Source organism: Mirounga angustirostris, unplaced genomic scaffold (assembly GCF_029215605.1).
Source record: "Mirounga angustirostris isolate CCGP_5_RB_7025 unplaced genomic scaffold, mMirAng1.0.hap1 SCAF_4, whole genome shotgun sequence".
In the NCBI taxonomy this organism is placed as follows: Eukaryota; Metazoa; Chordata; class Mammalia; order Carnivora; family Phocidae; genus Mirounga; species Mirounga angustirostris.
The window spans coordinates 115,587,935-115,613,860 of NW_026991712.1; the positions used below are offsets into that span (position 1 = coordinate 115,587,935).

The 25,926-nt window shown below is 42.6% G+C and overlaps 1 long non-coding RNA gene and 1 pseudogene across 1 annotated transcript; one reads left to right on the forward strand and one right to left on the reverse strand.

Moving 5' to 3' along the window:
• Positions 1-5,640: 5,640 nt before the first annotated feature.
• On the reverse strand, positions 5,641-24,278 carry LOC129046450 (uncharacterized). Its single transcript, XR_010410850.1, has 3 exons — positions 23,942-24,278; positions 11,561-11,722; positions 5,641-6,367 (listed from the first exon to the last, which is right to left on the reverse strand). It is a non-coding gene; the product is annotated as an uncharacterized LOC129046450 (long non-coding RNA).
• LOC123860551 (small nucleolar RNA U3) lies at positions 11,783-12,010 on the forward strand (annotated as a pseudogene).
• Positions 24,279-25,926: the final 1,648 nt, after the last annotated feature.

Below are 25,926 nucleotides of genomic sequence, written 5' to 3' on the forward strand. Positions count from 1 at the left end.
TGTGATGAGGGACAATTCTTTGTTGCGTGGGACATCCTACTTATTGAAACATGTCTCTCCTCCCTGGTCCCCACCTACTAAATTCTAGTAGAGCTCATTCATAAAGTTCCAAAAGCTGTGATCTCCAGGTAGATCATTTGTTCTGTTAGCAATTGAGACTCACTTCTCTAGGATGTCATCATAGAGGTGAGGGAACCCCAAGTGCTAACAGAACGAATGATCTACCTGGAGATCACAGCTACCTTGTGGGGATTGTAATTAATTAAAATGAGATACTATATGGAAGTGCATAGCACAACGCCTGGTCCATAGTAACCACTCAGTGAGTGGTAATTATCCCAACTTTATCTTATTTCTTTTTCTTTTTTTTGTGCATTAGTTTTCTTGTTGTTGTTTTTGGTTTTTTTAAGATTTTATTTATTTGACAGAGGGAGACACAGCGAGAGAGGGAACACAAGCAGGGGGAGTGGGAGAGGGAGAAGCAGGCTCCCCACTGAGCAGGGAGCCCGATGCAGGGCTTGATCCCAGGACCCTGGGATCATGACCTGAGCTGAAGGCAGATGCTCAACGACTGAGCCACCCAGGCACCCCAACTTTATCTTATTTCTTAAACAACCCAAACCTACTCCAGTCTGAGAGCCTTAGAATTTCTACTCCCTCTGCCTGGAATGTTCTTTCCCAGTCTGGCTCCTAATCATTTACATCTTAACTCAGAAGGTCCCTTATCAGAGAACCTTTCATAGCTACCTACCTAAAGTAATAAACTTCATCCCTTCTCATAGCCTATCACATGACCTTGTTTATTTCACTCACAGCAATGGTCATGGTCTGGAATTACCAGGTTCACTTGTCCACTTGTTTATTGACTCTTTCTTCCCAGAGGCCTTGTCTGTCTCACTCACTGGTCTGTCACCAGCCTCTAGAGGAGGGCCAGGCACAGAGTAAGGCCCCCGGTAAACACTGATGGAGTGACTAGTTTGATTTTTAAACCAACATAGATGTGGCTTCAGCTTAAAACTGATCTAGTTGAATAGATCTGAGAACTAGAAGGCCACTTGTGAGCTCTTCCAGTCTAGCCTCTGGCACTTCCCCTTGCTACAGGTAAGGCAGGGGAAGGAGAACCCTTCACAGCATGGACAGGTTAAGACCTGACCACAACAAATCAATCACCAGGCAGCTGAGGATAAGAGGTGGGGTAAATTAACTGCTCACATACTTAGCCTCAAATACCCAGGAACATTATGTCTTTTCATTCCCCAGAGGTATCTGAGCCACTAATTTACAAAGAAGTGAAATAGGAGTAAGAGCTGGAGGTAAGGGCTAAGAAGGTGGTTACCTTCTTCGTCCATGGCAGTGCAAAGAAGTGTTAAAAAGACTGCCAGGAAAATGCAGAGGCCAAAAGTGCCCATCTGGAGGACCAGTCAAGTACACAAGCCTGCCTTAAAGCCAGAAACTATGGAGACCTTGTTTGTCTACCATAGACTTTGAGAAGCCCCTAAAGAACTCAAATTTATGAACAAATACATACGGGGCACTTTCTATATGCAAATCAAAGGATGGAAATTAAATGACCATTTCCAGCTGATCTTGTTCCTGGATTTTTCTCTGAGGAGATTGGAGGGACTGTTTTTTCATGATGATTGGATCCCTGGATCTTTGCAGACTCTGGGTTACCAAAGGGCTACTGCTTGAGAGAAAAGTCCAATCAAACAGGCTGCGGAGTGTCCCAATCCTCTCCAACTTTGTTTTCTAGCCCCCATGAGGATTTAGATGCAGAGAATATTGTGGGAATAGGCACTGGAAAGAGCAAGAAGTTTGGTGTCAGGTGGACACAGGTTTGAAATCCACCCACCAATGATTATTAACAAAGACCTTAGGGGCGCCTGGATGGCTCAGTCCATTAAGCATCTGCCTTCGGCTCAGGTCATGATCCCAGGGTCCTGGGATCGAGCCCTGCCTCGGGCTCTCTGCTCAGTGGGGACCCTGCTTCCCCCTCTGCCTGCTGCTCCCCCTGCTTGTGCTCTCTCACTCTCTCTAGGTCAAATAAATAAATAAAATCTTAAAAAAAACACACACTACAAAACAAAGACCTTAGGTAATTTACATAACCTGCCTGCACTTCAGTTCCCCCCCTTTTAAAATGAAGTTAATAATACTTCTGTTACAGGGCTCATATATGGACTAAGTAAAATTGCAATGTATATAAAATATTTAGCACACCTTTCAGGGGCCGTATGCCAAGTATTTATTTCCTCACCCTTAAGAGGGAGGGTGACAATTACCTCAAAGTGGGGGAACATTATGTGGGTTCATGTAGAAAATAGCAAAGCAGAGACAGGAAGGAGGATACAAAAGTGACTAACGTAGGAAGAGGTCACAGCTGAGTTACCAAGCAGGCTAAAATTACCTTGGTTCATAATCGGTAATGGAGGGCCCTGGTACAGCTCAGTGACTCGGCTTGGGTTTTATATTCAGAAAACGTGGCTTCTCGTCCCAGCTCTGATGCTTGCCAGTGAGCTGGGGCAAGGCACTTCACTTCTCAGCCTCCTTACAGGTAAAATGGCGTTAATAGTATCTGGCTTATTGTGAAAATATACTGAGATATAGGATGGAAGACACCTGGCTCCCAGCAAGACTCTTAATACTCTTAGTAGCTCCCCTTAACCAGTGGAGAGCTGCTGAGCCAGTGTCTGAACAGGCAGGAACAATGAACATGAACTTCACTTATTTATTAGCATTTCAGCCAGGATAGGCTAGATTATGCTGTGGTTAGAAGTAATCCTAAAATTTCAGTGACTTAAATATGAAGATTTCTTTCTTTCTTAAATAGGCTCCACACTCAACATGGGGCTCGAACTCACGACTAAGATCAAGAGTCACACGCTCGGGTGCCTAGGTGGCTCAGTTGGTTAAGCGACTGCCTTTGGCTCAGGTCATGATCCTGGAGTCCCGGGATCGAGTCCCGCATCGGGATCCCTGCTCGGCAGGGAGTCTGCTTCTCCCTCTGACCCTGCCCCCCTCTCATGTGCTCTCTCTCTCTCTCTCAAATAAATAAATAAAATCTTAAAAAAAAAAAAAAGTCACACGCTCTACGGACTGAGCCAGCCAGGCACCCTGAAGATTGATTTCTTTTCTTTTCTTTTTTTAAAAAATTTTATTTATTTATTAGTCAGAGAGAGAGCAAGAGCTAGAGAGAACACAAGCTGGGGGACTGGCAGGCAGAGGGAGAAGCAGGCTCCCTGCTGAGCAAGGAGCCCGATGTAAGACTTGATACCAGGACCCTGGGATCATGACCTGAGCTGAAGGCAGAGGCTCAATCGACTGAGCCATCCAGGTGCCCCTGAAGATTTATTTCTTATTCACCCTACTTTCTAGTGTGGTCAGGTGGGGGTCCTATTCCACACCATTGTCATCTTCACTCCAGGCCCCATGCTGACAAAGCAGTCACTAGTAGGAACATTGCTGGTTGCCATGACAAGAAAAAGATAAGACGGGGAAGCATCCTGACTTTCAAAGTTTCCACTCACATTCCACTGGCCAAAGCACGGCACACGGTGATACCTTCGAGTGGGTGGGAAAGTACAACCCACCATATGTCAGGAAGGAAGGAGAACAAGAATATTTGTGAACAGCCTTAATGACTCTGTAGTTAGGGAGCAAAGACTTCAGGACGATTTAATTATCTCTTTCCCCAGAGAAAGACTTACCATGAATTAGCTTGTTGAGAACTGGCACGTTACCAAGGATATGTTTTTCTTTTCTTGAGGAAAATAAATTATTAGCAAATAATCTTGCTGAGTTGTTGTACTTTTTGCAGTATTTTTGGTTGCTATGCCCACTGCTGGGGTTAACTACACTAAGTTAATTTCTGGAGCCTTCTTTACTGTAGTCAAGAAGATGGCCTTTTCGTTACCCATGGATCTCTTCCTCTCTCCCATGCAATAAAGGTGTAGCTCCTTTATATTCTTCCTAATCATATTTTGAACCCCCAAATTTCTGAGAGCATCAAAAACATTGAACACTCTGTCAGAAACCATGAATTTGAAATGGCCTGTGTTTGTATGTGTATTTCCTGCTAAGAGTTGGTTCTCTTGCAACCCAGAAGCATGGGAAAATAATGCTTCCTTCCCAGTTTATAATACGCAGGTGTTTCTCAGATCCTCCTTCTCTAAGAAGACTTCCTAAAACACAGGAGGTGTCTTGGTTCTCTACTCTGCATAACAAGTGACCCTGATACTTAGTGGTGTAAAAGAACAATAAACATTCATATTTCCCACAGTTTTTGTGAGTCATAAGTTCTGAAGCAGCAGAGCTGGAAGTTTTGAATTGAGGTCTGCCGGGAAGTTGGAGTTAAGATGTCAGCCAGGGCTGCGGTCATCTGAAGACTTGTCAGAGGCTAGAGGTCTGCTTCTAAGACACATCCAAAGATCCACTTCCAAGTGATTTCCAAGACTCACTCAGATGGCTGGAAAGTTGGTGTTGGCTATCGACAGGAGGTCTCAATTCTTCCCTGTACATGGCCTCTCCACAAAGCTGTTTGGGGTCCTTTCCCCTGAGTAAGTGAGCCAAGAAAGGCTAAGATCGAAGCTGCAATATTTTTTATGACTGAAACTCAAACTCACACACTGTCACTTCTACAGTGTTCTGGCCCACATACAGCGTAACATGGGAGGGCATTATACATGAATATGTGAATACCAGGAGGCAAGGATTATCGGAGGCTGTCTTCTTGGAGGCTGGGCATCACAGGAGGTAATGCAAGAATTCTTTCAATTCCCTTGAAGTCTACTCCAAATATAAAAATAAAAATTACAAGATAAGTTCTATGAAGGCAAAGACTTTTTTTTCCTGTTTGTTGTGCTTACCTCTTTGGACATGTCTTAACACAACAGATTCTCAATAAATGTTGGTGTAATGAATAGAGAAGATGAAAAATCAGGAAAACTTTTTTTAAAAGTCTCTCACTAAAACATTGTAAGTACTATATGTTTTTTAGTTTTAAGTAAGGCATACAAATGCCTGGGATATGTGATACACAATGCCTTATCACAATGTAGATACCAAATGAACACTGAGAAAATAAGATCCACCAAGTCCACTCCAAGTTGGTCCAAACTCATCAACTTTTAGAAGCATGAGTTCATCAGGAAGGCAATGTAGCACGTGTAATAGACTTGGAATTAAAATCAGAGAAGTCAGATGAGAACCAGTCCTTTTACCTCCCTGGGCCTCAGTCTCCCTACTTACAACAGCAGAGGTTTGGACTAAATGATATCAAAGGCACTTCTAGCATGAACATTCTGACATTACTTGACCTCAATTTAAATTTCACTATACATTTATTTTTTTTATTTTTATTTTTTTTAGATTATTTATTTATTTATTTGAGAGAGAGAGAATGAGAGACAGAGAGCATGAGAGGGAGGAGGGGCAGAGGGAAAAGCAGACCCCCACTGAGCAGGGAGCCCGATGTGGGACTCGATCCCAGGACTCCAGGATCATGACCTGAGCCGAAGGCAGTCGCCCAACCAACTGAGCCACCCAGGCGTCCCTAAATTTCACTATACATTTAAAGTGAGGCCTGTAAGAAACTATTTCTGATCAACTTTATTGATTAGATATTCTCCCATATGTGCTTGGTTTGAGGCTAAAATGTGTACATAGGTCTGGATTTGTTTAAGGTTTGCTTAAGATTTATTATTAAATCTATTTGTATAAAAATTCCAGAAGCTTCCTGGGAAAGAATTTAATGGAAGTGAGAGTTTGGTTCAAAAAACAATTTCTTAAAAACTGGAAGGGAAAGGTGATTTTAGAAGCAGCCCCCTGTCTACCTAGCAAATTATCTAATTTTGTAGCATGTATTCACTCCGTCCATGTACCCAATAGACAGGCTGAAATTAAAACAGAAGCATTAAAATCTGCAGCAGATTTTTCATGTATCACCTAAAGCTGAACACAGTACTCTAAGAGTGGTTGGACCACAAAGGAAGAGAATGCAAACATTCCCTTACCTGGGGCTTTAGAAAGCTAAAATTTTATTTGGGAGGTGTACATTTTGTCACCTCTTGATTCACAGAGAGTCAACAATACTCAAAACTTCACATAATGTTGTAGTCACCACATCTTCACCTGGACTTTGTATTAAACATCTTCTTGTTAGAATCATCCCATCGTTCTTAGTCCAGGTGTCCTTGCATCCTGCTTTCTGCCGCTTAGGCATGGTGGGGTTTCAGTTAACGTCCCTAAATTCCTTCTCCTCCCTCCTGTTTGATCTCTTGCTGGATTGACCATAAGCCACAGGAGTCCACTGGCATAGTTCACACAAGTCAGCCTCCACAGAGAGCAGGGTGGATGGTGGAGAATGGATCTGGAGGAACAAGGGCAAAATATTCAGCACAAGTGGTCTTTTCTGGGTCATTAATAGAAATGTGGGAACATCCAGGACCGTGAATGGAAATCTTTTGCACAGCCACTAGAAATGTTTCATTTGATATTGATCTATTAATCTGAAACACACAGTCCATATGGTGTAATATCACAAGGAATATTCTTTTTTTTGGTGTATTTTTTAATTTAAATTTTTATTTTAAGTAGGCTCCACACCCAACATGGGGCTTGAACTCATGAACCCAAGATCAAGAGTCGCATCCTCCACCCATTGAGCCAGCCGGGAATCCGTAACAAGAAATATTCTTAACATACTAATACCTCCTTCTCCTAGTACTGTTTTTTTTAAGCTTTATTAAGATATACTTCACCAGTTCAGTGTATAAATCAATGGATTTTGGTCTATTCACAGTGATGCAACCATCACAACAATCAATTTTAGAACATTTTCATCTCCCCCAAAGAAACTGCATATTCATTATCATTCACCCTTCATTCCTCCTCAAACACCCCCAGCCCTGGCAACCACTAATCTCCTTTCTGTCTCTACAGATCTGCCTATTCTGGATATTTCACATAAATAGAATTATACAAAATGTGGTCTTTTTATGTTTGGCTTCTTTCACTAAGCATACTGTTTTCAAGGCTCATCCATGTTGCAGCATATATCAGGGATTCATTTCTTTTTATTGCCAAATGATAGCTATGAATGTCCATGTGCAAGTTTTTGTTGGTCATACATTTTCATTCCTTTGGGTATATGCCTAGAAGTAGAATTGCTCTACTCATATGGGTCATATGGTAACTCTGTGTTTAACCTTTTCAGGAACTGCCAGACTGCTTTCAAAAATGGCCACCCCATTTTGCATTTCTACAAGCGGTGTATAGTGTTTCCATTTCTCCATATCCTTGCCAACACCTATTATCTGTCATTTTCATGATAGCCATCCTAGTGTATGTGTAGTCTCTCCTTGTAGTTGTAGCTTGCATCTCTCTGATTGCTAAAGATGTAAAGCATCTTCATGTGCTTACTTTTGTTGGCATATCTTCTTTAAAGAAATGTCCATTTGGGGCACATGGCTGGCTCAGTTGGAGGAGCATGAGACTCTTGATTTTGGGGTCATGAGTTCAAGCCCCATGTTGGTGTAGAGATTGCTTAAATAAATAAAGCTTAAGAAAAAAAAAAAGAAATGTCCATTGAGGTCTGCTGTCCATTTTTTAAAATTAGGTTATGTGATTTTTATTATTGAATTGTAAGGGTTCTTTACATATTTTAGATATATGTCTCTTATTATATATATGGTCTGCAAAACGTTTCTCCCACGGTGTAGGTTCTCATTTCACTTTGTTGATGGTGTCCTTTGAAGCACAAAGTTTTTAATTTTGATGATGTCCAATCTATCTATTTTTTTTTTTCTTTTTTGCGTGTGCTTTTGGAGTTATATTCTAGTGCTGTTTTGAAAGCTACTTTTTCTTAGCTTCCTGTTCAGGTTTAGAAAAACAGTTCTGATTTCCCTTTCCTGCTCTGAGTTACTTAGAATAGTAGAAGCTAATATTTACTAAGCACTTACTATGTGCCAGGTTTTTGCTAAGAGTTTAGACAGCTTGGGTAACCAGCCAATCGGATTCTGGAGCTTATACTTCACTGTCCTACAGAACGTATCTTCCTCATCTTGACATTTGTTTCATTTTTGCAGGAGGAAAACAGTGTATCTGCTGTTGGTGTTGGAGAGATTACTCTGTCCATGTTCTTTGTTCCCTTCCCTTTCCTGAGGTGAGTCCTCTGCCCCACCCTTCCGAGGACTGCCAGAATCTACAAAGTCTCCAATACACATACATACTTGCCCAAGAAGGCAAAACAACACCCTCGTTCATGACACAGAATAGCAAGGCCCTGATGCCACAGCATAGCTGCCCCTACCCTTTCCTTTGGTTGTCTAGGGCCTGACATCCAGGAGCAACTCTGACACTCCTGGAAAGGGAATTCCACTCGGGGTTGCCTTGCAACTCACACTGAAAACCCCCCAGTTTAAAACAGGTCAACTTTCAATGCAATCACGTCTCATCACATGGGGCAATAAATGACAGAAGCAAGTCAGAGGATCCTCTCAGTTCTTCCTTTCACTTAGACAATATTGACGTTTTGACTTCCACTTTAGGTTTCCTAAATAAATGAGGTCAGAAGCATGTAACAGGAGGCCACAGGCTTCTTCCCCCACACCCTGCCCCCTGTCCCACTGTATCCAATTGCCTATGGAAGCCATTTGAAACTTCAGAATGGGGCGCCTGGGTGACTCAGTTGGTTAAGCGACTGCCTTCGGCTCAGGTCATGATCCTGGAGTCCCGGGATCGAGTCCCACATCGGGCTCCCTGCTCGGCAGGGAGTCTGCTTCTCCCTCTGACCCTCCTCCCTCTCATTCTCTCTGTCTCTCATTCTCTCTCTCGCAAATAAATACAATCTTAAAAAAAAACAACCAAAAAAAACCAAAAAAAGAAACTTCAGAATGTCTCTCAGACTCAGCCTCACTCTCCTACTTCAGCCTTCTTGTCACTGCACCTGTTCAGGCCATTCCGGTCTCTTAGGTGAACTAACTGGAATTCTTTCAAAGTCCCTTCTTCAGTCTAATTGAGTTGAAAGAAATTATCTCTTCATGGTTGTCTTCCTCAGTAGATTATGAGATCTTTAAGGTCAGAGACCAAAAGAATTAATTTCCTCAGAAATAAGCTTAGGGTCTACCATCTAAAGGTATTTATTTAGCGGCGCCTGGGTGGCTCAGTTGGTTAAGAGTCTGCCTTTGGCTCAGATCATGATCCCAGGGTCCTGGGATCGAGTCCCACGTAGGGCTCCCTGCTCAGCGGGAAGCCTGCTTCTCCCTCTCCCTCTGCTTCTACCCTGCTTGTGCTGTGTGTGTGTGTGTGTGTGTTTGAAATAAATAAATACATACATACATAAAATCTTTTTTAAAAAGTCATTTAATTAGCATTTATAGAAGGAATACTCAGTGCCATAATGTGCCCAGCACCTATAGTCACAATTAAATGTCACGTGAACCAGGTGTTTCAGGAACCCCTTCCTGCCCTGCTATAAAGTACATGGGCTTTGCTAACATTTGAGAGGGGGAGACCAAGCCAAAGTAGCATCTTGTCGCAGATAATTTGGGGGTGTCATCTACTGGCTTGTGAACTCCCCTTTATCTTAGTTATGGGGAGAGTCTGGACTGTGTCCCTGTTAGACCCATCTCTACCCAGGCCCACCAAGTGCTCAGGAAGTTTGTTGTTTCCTAAACACACCACACCCACTTTCCTGAGCCTAAACACCCTTGAACATCGATGAAGGGGTAACCAAAAAAGTTAGGTAAGCACTGCAAAATCATTCCTAGTAGGAGAACCAATAGTGATATCCTGTCTTAGTAACCTGCTTGCCATGACCTTGTGCGGACAGGTGGAGATGAGCAGATAAGACAAGGGCTCACACTGAGCCTTCAGGACGTATACCACATGGATGCTGCGTCTCCCCGAGCCTCTATCATCCTCCTCACATCCTCTAAGTTGCCTAGGTAACACTCCCATCCCTTTGCCACAGAACACTGCCCCATTCCTTACAAGAGGAAGAGGTCCCAAGTTGCTGCTCTCTCTTCTTAAGTGTAAAATTAATGCCTTGGGCTTCAGCTGGATGTTTAATGAAAGACTTTCTCTACCCAGCCTACTGCTAGCTCTTAAGTAGGACGAACGTGGGCTGGTCTTGTAGTGAAACACACTGGGGGGACCTTCGATGCCTCTGACTCTTAGGCAGCAAAGGCTGCAGGCAGAGGCAAGTTTCATCTTGAATTACCTAAGGACAGATTATCTCTCCATGGTCAGTATTACTCATCGTCCAAAGATAATTCAGGCCAGTAACACTGGAGAAAAATATTTTCAGCCACTAACATGTTTTTCACCTGGCCCTATGATGAAAACTTTGGCATTATTGTGGTAAAGTAGGCTTTGTTTCCTTCCTGGATTTATTTCATCACAAAGGTCCCTTGTTAGTTGAGGATGTTTGTTTACTTCCTATGATAGAATTTGTTGATCCCCAAATCTCTCCCCAGATGGAACGGGGGAGGGGAGGATCACTCCTTATCCTGCCACAGCAATAAATAAAAACTTAAAAGTTTGCCTGTAGAAGTAGCAAGATAATTGCAAAGGGAATGTTTATGGATTCAGGGCCTTGAACTATAAAGCATCCTTAAGAAACTGACATCTTCAATTTCAAAGGAAATTGTGAGATTCCTAACCAACATGTGTCTTTTTGCCTAGGGGCTAGACTCTCAACTTGTCCCCCTCCATTTCCAGCTCACCATCTGCAAGATGAAAGGAACCAATCTAAGATTTCTAGAAGATTCTTGGAATTCCAAGTAATTCAATTAACATTAACGTCTACTGAGTATCTGCTATGTGCAGTATTGGGTGGTAAAAATTCAATTTTGTACATTCATGTAGAAATCCCCATGGTTTTAATAACCTGCTTTAGAAATTGTGCTAGAACAAAGGTTGACATAAACAGTATTATTTCTTTTGCCTTGTCAACCTAGCAGCAAAGGAAGAAAACATTTTCCCAAAATGATTTATCCTAAAAACCCTGAGCCCTACAGGGGATTCTCATGGGATAGGTCACTGGGGTTTATGGAAGAGCATTCCAAATTCCTTCTATGCTTTCCTTCAATAGTGACTTCACTTAACCTTGACAGTGACAAAGAAACTTCTTCAAGGAAAAATAACTTTAAAATGAAAAAAAAAAAAAAAGGATTTGAACAATAATTCAATCTTAACATTCTTCCAGCAGGAAATATGAGTATATTAATGCTACCAGAAAAAATGTGTTAAAAGAGGCTCAACTGGAAAAAGAAAACATAACTTTTTCTTAAACTCTTTCAAATGACAGAAATTAGTCACAGGAATCCAAAAGGGAGCAATCTCTGAGGGTAAAACACTGCTATTTTACTGGTGGGTTTTTAGAAATACCCTAACTTTCCATCCATCCCTGTTCTAAGAAATCAACTTCCATTGGAAAATTCCAGGCTTAGGCAAAAGAGTCTATTTAATTTACATTATAATGCAAAACATTGCTTGCCAGAGAACCTCCATCACCTATCAGGGTAGCTGCTGCTTCTCTCTCTTTAAAATGATACATTACCGGGCGCCTGGGTGGCTCAGTTGGTTAAGCGACTGCCTTCGGCTCAGGTCATGATCCCAGGGTCCTGGGATCGAGCCCCCATCGGGCTCCATGCTCGGCGGGAGCCTGCTTCTCCCTCTCCCACTCCCCCTGCTTGTGTTCCTGCTCTCGCTGTCTCTGTCTCTGTCAAATAAAAAAAAAAAAAAAAGATACATTACCAAATGATTCTAAATTCTCAGATGCAAGACTGTACTTTCAGGCGTCATTTCTATAGTTTGTTACTAGAGAAGTTTCTCTGAACATGTAGAGCACTGGAAACCATGGGGAAGAGAGGCAGTGTTCTCTCCTGAGGGTGAAATTGGCTCTTAGTGTTGCCTCTGCCACTGCCATGTGTCATTGATGATCTTTCTTCTCTTCCTTTGTGAGAGGGAGGAGGAGGGTGGCTTTGTGAGAGAGAGCACTCTGAGTGGCTAAGAAAGAAAGGAAGAAAGAAGAAAGAAAGAAAGAAAAAAGAAAGAAAGAAAGAAAGAAAGAAAGAAAGAAAGAAAGAAAGAAGGAAGGAAGGAAGGAAGGAAGGAAGGAAGGAAGGAAGGAAGGAAGGAAGGAAGGAAGGAAGGGAGAAAGAAAGAAAAGGAAGGAAGGAAGGAAGGAAGAAGGAAGAGGGAGAGAGAGAGAAGGAAAGAATGAAGGGAGGGAGGGAGAGAGGGCGGGAGGGAAGGAATTCTCAGTTGCATCTGCCCTCCCACCTTGATTCTAATGTCAGATTCTAAATGAAATTTGTACCAGTACACATACAGAGACTTTAGAAGTAAGAATCATTCTAGATGATTTTCCCTTTTCCATTTACCAAAAATACAAGTTTTGATTTTTTTTTTAAAGATTTTATTTATTTATTTGAGAGAGAATGAGAGAGAGCACATGAGAGGGGGGAGGGTCAGAGGGAGAAGCAGACTCCCCGCTGAGCAGGGAGCCCGATGCGGGACTCGATCCCGGGACTCCAGGATCATGACCTGAGCCGAAGGCAGTCGCTTAACCAACTGAGCCACCCAGGCGCCCCTTGATTTTTTTTTTTTTTTGTTATTGCTTTGGTTTTACATCTCAGGACATGGTGTCACCTGCTTTATTGATCAGAACATAAATCCAGTTGACATCCTTAATTCCCTTTCCCATCTCCCCTATATCCAATTCATGCACTTGTCCTGTAGGCTCCACCGCTATATCACCATCATCACCATCTGCTGCTCCCGATGTCCACTGCTGCTGTCCTGGTCCAAGCTACCAATATCTCACACAAAGGAGTACCACTCTGGTTTCCTGAAACCTCTTCTCCTTCCACTCTTGTTCCCCTAAAATTCATTATTCCCATAGTCATCAGGTTAATCTTCAAGAGCTTAAATCTGATCACGTTACTTGATGTGGGAAACAAAGGCAGAAGAAAAATTATTAAGCTTCCTTACTACGTACAGCCCCTTGACAAGTCCTTGAAACAGGCAGAGGGACATTGCTCTAGGGACTCAACTGCCTCAATGTTGATAGTTTGCTAAGGGCAAAAGGCAATCTTAGTCCAACCCCCATGATCCTGTAAGTCTATTTTAACATACAAAAATTCCTTCAGAAACTTCCTTTATCTCTACCCCCCACCACACACGCCAAGATACGTGTTGGCAATCATCCCCCAAGCATATGACCCACCAATATACACCTGAAGGGTCTCATGACTCAGGTTTTATTAGACAGGAATAAATGACCTTTTCCCATCAATAGTTAGCCCCCTCAACGCCCTGGAAACCTTACTTCCAAAATTTCTTAGAGACTTACGCTCTCCCCAACTCCCCTCCCAAACTGAAAGTATGGAATGGACCACTCCTCATGACCCTGGTGCAGCTCTTTCTGCCCACGGGTCCTGTCCCCAAGCTTTCATGAAACCAAAAGACGTCTTGCACCAAAGACGTCTCAACAATTCTTTCTTGGCCGTCGGCTTCGAACCCTAAGGTCTTTCCTACACCATTACTTTTCACCCCCTTGACATCTTCTTGTCTTCCATCACACTAAAATAAAATGGAACTTTCTGGCCCAGAAGGCCCTGCATGATTTGGCCAACTTCTTTGACCTTCTTGCATATTCCTCATCCCTTACTCACTGTTCTTAGCCTCTATCAAACAGTATTTCTCTAACCCAAACATCAAATTTTTTCTCACTTTAGCACCTACCCCACAAGTGCTTCATGAACTAGCACCATGGGGATCACTTGGGACCTTATAAGAAATGCAGAATCCCAGGCACAACCCCTTACCTACTAAATTACAATCTGCACTTATACCAGATCACCACTTGATTCATATGCAAATTATGGTTTGAAAAGTTCTAGTTTAGGTCTCAATGCAATTATTACCTCCTCTGAAAGGCTTAGCGGACCCTCAACCCAAATTAGCTTCCCAAATCACTCTCTATTACGCCATTTGGTTTTTTTCTGATGGCAGTTAACTTTATTTTTTTTTAAGATTTATTTATTTATTTTGGAGGGGGGAGGGGCAGAGAGAGAGAAAGAGAGAATCCCAAGCAGACTCCTGGCTGAGCACAGAGCACAATGTGGGGCTCGATCCCATGACCCTGAGACCATGACCTGAGCTGAAACCAAGAGTCAGATGCTTAGCTGACTGAGTCACCCAGGCACTCCAGCAGTTACCTTTAGAAGAAAATATTTATTAACTAATATCTTTACTGGTTTTTCTCCACCAGAGTGTAAGCTCTGTGAAAGCAGGGGCCATGTTTATGTTGTCCCCTACTGTTTTCCCACCTAGCCTATCTCATCAATACATATTGATAGATAAATGAATATTCAAATACAACTTTAATCTTAATGATCAAAGAGATGGTGAAATAGAACAAGTTTTTGATTTGCGTTTAGCTGGCTCTTTCTGACATAATTACCAGCTAGAAAAAATTTTGAACTGAATCAATTGTTTCGGCACAAATCACTTGCAGTACCCTAATGGAATTTAAGGAAGGAAGGAGGGAAGGAAGGAGGGAGAGAAAGAAGGAAGGAGAGAAAGATGATTGGCCTTGGAAGATGACAGGGTAATAAATGAAATGGATTGCAAAGGACTGCAGAGGATAGGACCACAGAGGTAACTAAGAGAAGATCACGGTCAGCTCCCCAGTGTGGTGCAAATTATGTTATTATTATTATTTCTCACCTTCTAGAGTTTGTAGAACAGTGAAGACGGAAGCTTTATATTTCCTATTGTACTGCCAGGAATATAGCACCAATTAGGAGTCATTAAGAAGGAAAAAGTATGTTAACAACATGTGTGTAGTGAAAAACCTCAGTCCCGTGTTTCTCCCTTATTCTTGCATGACTACAATGCTCATAACACCTCTGATACCAGATGTATGCGTTGTTTTTTTTCCACATCAAGCAATTCTGTGACACCAGCTGGGTGTCCCACAAATTAACTCAATTCTGACATCTACCTGGAGATGGCATCAGGTCAGGTGAAGGGCTCAGTCCCATGAGACTGCCCCCCAATTCAAATGCCAATTTTAAGTAGTAGGTCCCCAGGTTACCCACAACTTCTGTTTGACATGGCTAAAATCAGAGGTCCCCATGACCTCCACCCCGTGGATTTGATTATTTGCTAGAACAGCTTACAGAACTCAAGGAAATACATACATTTACCAGATTATTAGAAGATGTGATAAAGGATACACATGAACAGCCAGATGAAGATATACAAAGGATAAGGTTGGGGAGGGCTCCTAGTGCTTCATCCTCCCAATAGGTGAAGGTGTTCACCAACATGGAAGCTTCCCAAAGCCCATACTCTTGAGACTTTATGGAGACTTCCTCATGATCAGTTGTTAACTCCATTTCTACTGAGAGTCAAACTGGGTAATTAAACATCAGAGGTTTGTGCCTTGCAAAGAGTAGGCAATCAATACCTATGTACTGAATGAATTAAGAAAAGAATGGTTTCCTTTCCTCATCTCTTTCAGGATGGGTAACTCTATAAACAAATCTTTTTTTTTTTTTTAAAGATTTTATTTATTTATCTGAGACAGAGAGAATGAGAGAGACAGAGAACGCATGAGAGGAGGGAGGGTCAGAGGGAGAAGCAGACTCCCCACCAAGCAGGGAGCCCGATGTGGGACTCGATCCTGGGACTCCAGGATCATGACCTGAGCCGAAGGCAGTCGCTTAACCAACTGAGCCACTCAGGCGCCCTATAAACAAATCTTAACACTCTTCTGGCCAAAGATGGAGACTGTGTGGTGAGAACAATGGGGAGCACAGTTGGAAGGGAGTGTGTTACAGCTCCTCAAGCAAACCATCCTTTCCCTTGGTGTGCAGAGCAAGGAGCAAGGAAGGCCTGCTTTAAGAGTGCAAGAGCTGGGGCTGCCTTGTTGGTTCAGTCAGTAGAGCATGTGCCTCTTCATCTTGGGGTTCTAAGTTCGGGCCCCATGTTGAGTCTACGTAGAGGTTACTTAAAACCAAAGTCTTTTAAAAAGGGGCGGGGGCTGCCTAGGTGGCTCAGTCGTTAAGTGTCTGCCTTTGGCTCAGGTCCTGATCCCAGGATCCTGGGATCAAGCTGTGCATCGGGCTCCCTGCTCGGCGGGAAGCCTGCTTCTCCCTCTCTCACTGCCCCTGCTTGTATTCCCTCTCTTGCTGTCTCTCTCTCTCTCTCTGTCAAAATAAACAAAGTCTTAAAAAAAAAAAAAAAGGAATGCAAGAGCTATATAGTCACACCATGCCTGTTTTAATGCTCTGTTATTACCTTCTGAGGTTTTTAATGATTTTATCTTTGAGCTTGGATTTTACACATTGATGGGACCAGGAGCATGTGTGTGAGCAGAGGAGATAGGTATAGATATGAGTGTCTACTCTTCCTTGCTGATCCATTTGCATGTCACATTCTTGATGTCCCATGAGCACAGAATGGTGCCTGGGAGTTCAGTTCTCCTCAAAGCAAGGACAAGGTGAGTGAGTTCAGTCTATAAGAGACAGGGGTGGGCATTCAGAGTCCTGAGAGCACTTGCTCTCCAGTTGAACCAGAACTTGATTTGAATGCAGAAAGAAAGTAATAGTGTCTTAATGTAAATAATGTTAGTTATTTAACAAATGACTAAAGAACCCTATGATATCCTTCCTTATTCATGTTACTTCCCTGAATTAACCAACCACATAGGCAAAATTATGATAACATCGAAAGAAAGGGAAAGATGAAAACACAAAGTACCCCCTCTTTTCAAATCTTTTCTTACTCATCAGTAACCAAAGGCAGTGTTGATAGAATGTGTGTGTGTCATCTGGTGAAATCAAAAGTTGAGTTAGTTTTGTCTGGTACTTGCACTCTTCTGGTAAGAACCAAATTGGCGTGTGTGTCTGAGCCACGACATACAAATTGTGTAATTTCACTATTCGGCCTAGAAGTTTAATAATATTCTTATATTGGTGTTTAAAGTGTACATTGAAGGGGGTGGGCACAGTGGGTGAAGGGAAGTGGGAGATACAGGCTTCCAGTTAGGGAATGAAGAGGTCACAGGGATGAAAGGGACAGCATAGGGAAGAGAGTCAGTGGTATTGTAATAGTGTTGTCTGGGGACAGACGGGAGCTACTCTTGCGGTGAGCACAGCATAAAGTACAGACTTGTCGCATTACTATGTTGGACACCCAAAACTAATGTAATATGTGTGTCAACTGTACTTCAATTGGAAAAGAAAGAGGGGCGCCTGAGTGGCTCAGTCATTAAGCATCTGCCTTCGGCTCAGGTCATGCTCCCAGGGTCCTGGGATCCAGCCCCGCATCAGGCTCCCTGCTCCGCAGGAAGTCTGCTTCTCTCTCTCCCACTCCCCCTGCTTGTGTTCCCTCTTGCTCTGTGTCTCTCTCTGTCAAATAAATAAATAAAATCTTTAAAAAAAAAGTTACATGATTAAAAAAAAGAAAAAAGGACACTGCATAATATAAAGATGAATGGTACACTGTATGATAATAATCCAAAATTTTAATTTTCATTAGAATGACATTAAGTAGCAAATAAAAAACACCATCACAGGTCAAGAGAAAGAATGAGGCAAAAAGGAGAAAACTTCCTATTTCAAAAATGACTGCTTTTACTCTAACCTCTAACTTGCTTCTAGCAATGGTCGCAAGTTCTCTCTCAAGGGGCTTTTCTTAAAGGCATGAGCCTTCCTCTCTACCCCCTAAAGCACCACCAACTATTTTGAATATACAGAGTTGAGTACTTTCTCCATCTGCTGTGATTTCCCTTTGATGTGAAGATGTACTCATTAACCAAACCTTCTCTGAATGGAACAGCAGCTCGCAGCTTGGAAGGTAATTGTTTTCTCTTCCCTACAGGCTAAACCAAGGCTTGTCCAGACCAGAACCACCCAGCAACCACTGGTTAGACATGCAGATTTAAAGTTTAACTTTACACAAACAGTGCAGTGCCGTCCGGGCAAGGTCCACAGAGACAGGTCCTGACATCCTTAACTTTTAGTGTCTTGATGGCTCTGGGTCATTGAGACCTTTAGGTTTCGGCCTCCATAGGGAGATTTCAAGAGATAATGCTTCTTCTCTCTGGTAGACCTCATGGTCTGTAGCCAGTTGGGTAACCAAAACTATTTACCCTACGGGGCCCCTCAAGCACAAAGCCCGGGGGAGGGAATTATGCGAGGCAGAGGGTGCCGTTTCTCAGCTGCACCTGAAAGGTTGCATGATGGCTGCTGGGAAGCCTGGAACGGGAAGTTGGGAAGTCGGAAGCTCTCTTACCAGCCATGTGACCTGGGCCAAGCCACCTGCGTTCGTCTAGGCCTCTCTCCCCTCATCTGGAAAGTGGGAGCAATGATATTTACACTGCCTGTTTCATGAGGTTATTGTGAAAAGTAAAATGGGATACTTTTATGGGAAGGTGCTTCCTTTTTTTTTTTTTTAAAACGGTAGAAGCATGTCCACAGTCCCAAAGCTGCTAAAGATGAAGGGCATGGAAAACATTTTCAAATGAATGTTTTCAGTGACTTAAATAATTATCAGTCACCCACCATTGGTCAGGTTCCACTCTAGGTGATAGAGATACAACGGTGATCAAAAACAGGCAAATATCTCTCTTTGTGTCACATTTGTCATTTGTTCAGCAGGGAGAATAACTGTGAAAAAAACAGTTAGGAGTGGAGTGGCAACTTATCATAGGAGCGTGAGGCAGATTATTCCGGTCATGACACCTGACCAATCCTACTGTTACGCGTCCCCATCCTCCTGCCATGGGCAGTGCTGTTCATCAGGAGCCCAGGCCTGGAGAGGCCTCGAAGTTTCCATTCTGGACCTTAGTCCAACATTCGTGCTGGACCAGATGGCAAAAGAACGAGATTTCCCTGAAGAGAGAGGCCCTGTACCAGCAGGACTGGGGCCCGGGCAGGAGGGGAACGCAACGGCACACCCCTTGGGCTCAGCTAGATGACGGCAGCTCTTCGATGACCCCAGCGAACCCAGCTGACCCACAGAATTGTGAGAAATAATACAGGGGGGCAGAGAAGGCCTCTCTGAGAAGGTGATGCATAAACAAGAGTAGAAGCAGGAGGCTGTTACAGATGGCTGTTTGTGTCTTCCCCAGACTCCTATGGTGAAGCCCTAACCTCCACTGTGGCTGTGTTTGCAGATGGTGCCTCTAAGGAAGTCACTGAGGCTCACTGGTGTGGTGAGCACGTACCAAGGGAAGGCCATGCGAGGACACGGCAAGAAGGCGGCTGTCTGCAGGCCAGGAAGAGAGTTCTCACTGGAAACCAAATTGGCTAGAACTTTGATCTCGCACTGAGATCCTCCGGAGCTGTGAGAAAATGCATTTCTGCTGTTTAAGTCACCCAGGCTATGGTATTTTGTATGGCAGCCCAAGCTGACTAAGACAGAAGGCACGCAGATATCTGGGGAGAACATTCCAAACAGGCAACAGCTAGCATAAAGGTGCTGAAATGCAGGCAAGCTGAATGCTGTCACGCTGGAGCATAGGAAATAGGGCCCGAACTGGAGACGCGCCGGGGCCAGAGAGGGAAGGTTGTGCAAATCAGTAGGCCCTTGATAGGCTTTGTCTTTTACTTGAAGTTAAGAGGAAAGTCTGCAGAGTTTGGAGGGATGGAGTGACATATTTTCAAAGGACATGCATTTTTGTAATATTTGACTTTTATGTAACAATGAACATGTGTTACTTTTGTAATCAGAAAAAAAAAAAAAAAAAGACACCAGACCATTTAGAAGGCTCCATGAGAACGAGCTAACAAGTACAAGCTGTGTCCTTTAATGCCAACATGTGAGTACAGAGGAAAGCAAGGAGAGGCAGAGAGGAATAGAAGGGTGGTGGTGGGGTGGGGTAGATTGCAGCTGATGTCTCGTCAGGCCACTGGCTTTGGATTCTTTGAGGACTTGTCCTCTTCTCTGACTGTTCTCCCGCTGGGAACTGCACCTCTCTGGAATGGTGCAGGGCAAAAGATGGGGGCAGGGAGCAGAGGGTGGGGCAAGAACAGAGACTAAAGCATGGACTGAATTCTTTCTTGATAGGAATCAAGTTCATCTGATTTACCCCAGCACTTAGCACACTGCCCCACTTCTATAGGGTAAGAGCTAGATGATTTCTTGAAGAAATGAATGAACTGACCTGAGCAGTTATTCTGCACCCCACTCTCCCATTCTTAACCCTCTTCTTTGTTAGTACAACTGAATTCTAAAGGGGATCTTTAAATCAGAGTGGGCATAGTGGAGGGTGGATCATTGACATAATAAAATGAAGGCTTAAGCCCTGTGTCTAGTTTGAAAAATCTAACAAACTGAGCTGAACCTTTGAGTAAGGTTGAGATCTCACAGGTTCTCAGAAAACACTTTACATCGCACCATTGTTTGTATCTAAGTGTGGACTGGGACTGGCAGAGTTAAAAGTGCAATGGAAAGACTGTATGAGTTGTGTTATCTTGCAAGACCTCCATTCACTTTTTTTTCTTCTTTGGCTGGCAGAGGGATAGATGAATAGATAAAGATGCTTAATGAAAGCCTGGACAGAGAGTACTTTTTAAATGAGCATTCTGTTTAAAGTGCAAATGTGCTTTGCTATAAGCAACAGATGCATTTCCTAAACATTACAAATAACCCACTTCTTTTTCTGAGTTCCAGAGGAGCTAATTCTGCTGAACAGAAGGAAAGATTCTTTGTGTTTTGTGAATGATCACCCCCTTAGTCATCTGTTCTGTAAATTTGGCATTTCATGGATCAGGTATTTTATAAAAATTCTTTGAAGGAAGCAATGACCAATTATTTCTGATCATAGAGATAATTTTTTATCTTCTGGAACAGATTAGAAAAATTTGAACATGTTCAGTCCCAATGACCAGTCTTAGTGCAAGTTTCAAGTTAATGAAAAAGAAATACAAAATACTGATCAGACCAGCGAAGGGTGGGGACCAGAATATGCCATCCCAAAATATGCCACTTTGGCATAAGGATTATTTTGAGCTGAAGGCAATTGAGAAGAAGCAGATTAAAAAAAAGCTTTCTGCCCACGCCTATTTGCCTAAAAGTAGGATGTAAATTTGGAAAGGTACCCTGTCTCTTCTCTCTACCAGGAAGGGTAGAAGTTAATCACTGGAGACAACTCTAGACTCTTATCAGCTCAGAGATAGCATCAGAGAAATCTACAAAACAATCTTCGCTAAAACTACCCCTTATCTACCATTAATTTCCCCATATATTTGCCTTTCCACAATTTGCCACCCCGAGAAGGTCAAAGTCCTTTTGTTTCTTTGACACTTCACTAAAAATGTATTGTTCTGTTGTTAAAATGCTATACAATAAGCAAAACAAAAAGACAACATACTGTATGGGAGAGGACATTTGCAAATGACATATCTGATAAAAGGGTTAATACCCAAAATATATAAAGAACTTATATAACTCACACCAAGAAACCCAAATAATATAATTAAAAAATGGGCAGAAGACACGAGCAGACGTCTCTCTAAAGACACATAGATGGCCAATAGACACATGAAAAGACGCTCTATATCACTCATCAGCAGGGAAATGCAAATCAAAACCACAATGAGATAATACCTCACACCTGTCAGAATGGCTAAAATCAAACACTCAAGAAATGATAAGTATTGGAGAGGATATGGGAGAAAAAGGAACCCTTGTGCACTGTTGGTGGGAATGCAAACTGGTACAGCCACTATGAAAAACAGTATGGAGGTTTCTCAAAGAATTAAAAATAGAGTTACCATATGATCAGTAATTCCACTGCTGGGTATTTACCCAAAGAATATGAGAACACTAATTTGGAAAGATATATGCATCCCTATTTTTATGGCAGCATTATTTACAATTGCCAAATTATGGAAGCAACTCAAGTGTCCATCAATAGATGAATTGATAAAGAAGATATGGTATACATATACAATGGAATATTACTCAGCCATAAAAAAGAGTGAACTCTTGCCATTTGCAACAACATGGATGGACCTAGAGGGTATAATGCTAAGTGAAATAAGTCAGTCAGAGAAAGATAAATACCATGTGATTTTAGCCATATGTGGAATTTAGGAAACAAAACAAATGAACAAAAGAGAAACAAGGGGGTGGCTGGCTGGCTCAGTCTGTAGAGCATGCGACTCTTGATCTTGGGATCATGAGTTCAAGCCCCACACTTGGTGTATAGCTTACTTTAAAAAAAAGAGAGCGAGATGGGGCCCCTGGGCGGCTCAGTCGGTTGAGCATCTGACTCCTGGTTTCGGCTCAGGTCATGATCTCGAGGTCATGGGATTGAGCCCTGAGTTGGGCTCCCTGCTCAGCAGGAAGTGTGCTTGAGATTCTCTCCTTCTCCCTCTGTCCCCCACCCCGCTCACATGCTCTCTCTCTCTCAAATAAACAAATAAATCTTCAAAAAAAGAGAGAGAGAGAAATCAACAACAACAACAACAAAACCAGACTAAAATATAGAGAACAAACTGGTGGTTACCAGACAGGAGGTAGGGTGTATGGTTGAAATACATGAAGGGGATTAAGAGTACACATATCATGATGAGTACTGAGTAATGTATGGAATTGTTGAATCACTATTGTACACCTGAAACTAATCTGACACCGTATGTTAATTACACAGGAATTTTTAAACAATGCAATACCAACCCAATTCTATCTACCCAATTCCCTTTGAGTTACTCATCTCTGGGTGCTCCTGTATATATGCATGATGTGCTTGTTAATAAACATGTTTGACTTCCTTTTGTTAATAATGTCTTTTGTCAGTCCAACTTCCAGGGCCAGCTCAATGAACCTAAGATGGGTAGACAGAAAACAATTTTTTGTCCTCCCCTATATCAGCAACCAATTCCTTATCCTTTATGCAATTAAAATAGTCAACATTCCTTATTGAGGACCCAATAAATTAGCCCAAGACACAGTTCTTGCAGCTATTCTTCAGAAATCTGTCTTCAGGCCTTTGGCCAGATGGGTCATTGGGTCTGACCCAAGTTTAGAGAACTACTTAGAAACATTCATAACCAACCAAAGAGGGTTCCTAATAATACATAGTCTGGTTACTCTGATTTGCTGAGCAAAATAAAGAAGTTAATGAATGTGTGAAAGGCTGCTTGTGAGACATTAAGTCCCCAATGACTTGCCTTTGCTGACTTTTGAAAGGAGAGAAAAGCACAATCTGTTCCTACTTGGGCAGTGTCCATTTCCTTAGCTCTAGCATAATACTACATTTGAATAGCTTTATTTTCCAGATTTTTTTTTTTTTTTTTTTGCTTATGGACATATCCTCCAAATATTTTAGAAACTTCATTAATGAAAACCATTAAAATGTATTAAGCACTCAATATGCAAGATACCGTCCTAAGTCCGTCGTAAGTGCTTCATATGTGTTAACTCACTGAATCCACACAATGCCATGAGATGAACACTATCATTTACCCCATTTCACAGATGAGGAGGCAAAAGCACACCCATGTGAAGTAACTTGCCTCCAAGGCAGTTCCAGTAGCTGGAGCTCTCACCACCACACTCTGCAGCTTCTTAGTCTCAGTGTCAAAGAGCAAGTGGTTGAACTGTTGGCAGTAGCCTCTATTTATAAACAGGGAATTAAGCCCGAGGCCAAAAATTAATTTAATTTCATACAGTTAGGAAAGTAAGTTCTAGCACCTAAGGACTCAGTATGAGTAGTTAACAGACTACCTCTTGCAATCTTCCCCAAAGCAAATGCACGGGGCCTGATTCACCGTCACTGAGCACACGTGTTATTTCCCATGTCTTTAGCTCTGGCTGCTGGAGGAACTGAGGCCATACTTAGAATGTGTCATCGGGCTAATTTTATTCTGTAAATAATAGAATAACTGTTTACAATATTTTAAAACATCCCCACCTTTTTCCAGGCCTCCTCTGAGCTCCTTCTGATTGCTCCATCTGCATACTTTCTTGGTCACCACTGACTTCTAATTTTAGTCCTGGTGAACGAGAAGATTCTTCTTGCTTATATTTGTCTGCATATTAGCTGTTTCATCCTGTTAGAGCTCTACTCACTTTTACAAGGGGTCAAAGATACAGAACACACATGTGTTTTTCAAATGACAATTCATGTTTTGGTTAAAATGTACTCCCGGCAAACTGGGCTCACGTTAGGTAAAATATTAGAATAAATTACAATGGATTAGGGACAATTACAAAGGATAAGAAAGGCCAAGGGAAAACAACAGCCTGGAGGCTTTGAAATGTAAATCTAAGGGGCGGGGGGGACGGGTTACAGGGGTACCAGCAGGGGTGGGAATGTTAGTTTCCTCAACTTGATACATTCTTTCTTTCTTCTAAGCCATTTCTTCCAGTAAAACTGGTTCTTTCTCCCCAGGGACCACAAATATCTGATTCTTGTCCTAGCCCAGATGGTGGAATACAGTGACCATCAACAGAAGAAGAAAGAGATCCAGTAAAAAATAAAGGTCAGGAGATGCAGGCGGCGAGTGCTGCCTGGGTCGGTAACAGCTTGAGAATCTGTCTTGAAATGCCATGCTGGAAAGAAAAGTCACATCTGCCCAGCAAAATGTTACGGTGTTTTCCTGCACCCACCTTTCTGGACCTGTTGAATGTCACTCTTCACCACATTTACTATGCATCAAATAGTTAAAGACAGTTTTCTCATTTCTGAGTAAATGACCATGAGTGAAGACGGTCATGCCTTGAACATTTAGTGAGGGGAAACAGTTACATTACCTTGGGTGGATTGCCCTTTCATGACTGTCAGACGGCCCAATAGAGGAAACAAGTCGTAACGCTAAGCACAGATGCTGAGACACATCAAAAACCCCTATTACTAAAGAATGAAGGAAAACCTTAGCTTGGGGCAGATTTACATAACCAGATGTCAACGGAGCTTTCACAACCTGTTTCTGAGTTGCTGACAGAGCACCAGACATGTGCTCTGGTGGGAGAGCATAGCTCTGGTTGTGGGCACGCCTGAGTTTGAGGCTGGTGTCTGCTGCTTACAATGTGGAACCAGAGACGGGTTAGACTGTCCGAGTCTGTTTGTTCGTCGCTTCAATGGGGATAATGCCTTTCTCTTAGTGGTCTGGTGAGGATCGAATGAGATAAAGGTATGCACATTATCTGATTTAACAGTACCCGGGTCTCCTGCTGGCTAAGTGACCCGGGGCAGGCTGTCTAACCTCACAGTTTCCTCATCTGTCAAATGGGGATAATCCACACCTCCCAGGTTTGCTGTGACAAGTAAGTCAAAGTCAAGTGCCCATCTAGTATACAGTCCGAGCTATTATTGCTACTTATATTGTCCAATCCACGCCCAAAGGTCTTCTTCCACCTTCAGAAATAGAAACCTGAGACACATAATCCCCTAAATAACAACGGTTACTTAGAACTGCTAAGTGGAAGGTGTAATCTTGAATATGCATCGGCTACTTCTCAGACAGGAATGAAAATGCTGACTTGGACTGAATTTTCTGCCTAGCGTGATGATAAATTAATAGCAAACTGTGTTTGCTCACCGTTTATCTCCAGGGAGCTCTGGGCACCGTGCTGACATAATCCTCACAATATCCTGGTGAAGAGGAGATGATGAGTGATTTAATCACCATCTTCAAGATGATGAAGGATGCAGGATTGTCGTCTGGCTGGTGACCAGCTGTTTCCACCACAACCCAAGCCAGAGAAAGAGCCGGCAGGCCTAAGTCGTAGGAAAGATTTGGGTTAAACCCCTGGAGATACATCTTGAAGAGGTTTCCATCCAGGCAGTACTTCGTTTCAAAGTACTGAATTATGTGGCTACTACTAAATTAGAGTTTCCCAGTGGCAAATTGAAAACATAGATTTCTTTACAGTATATACACAGCTTGGCTTAAC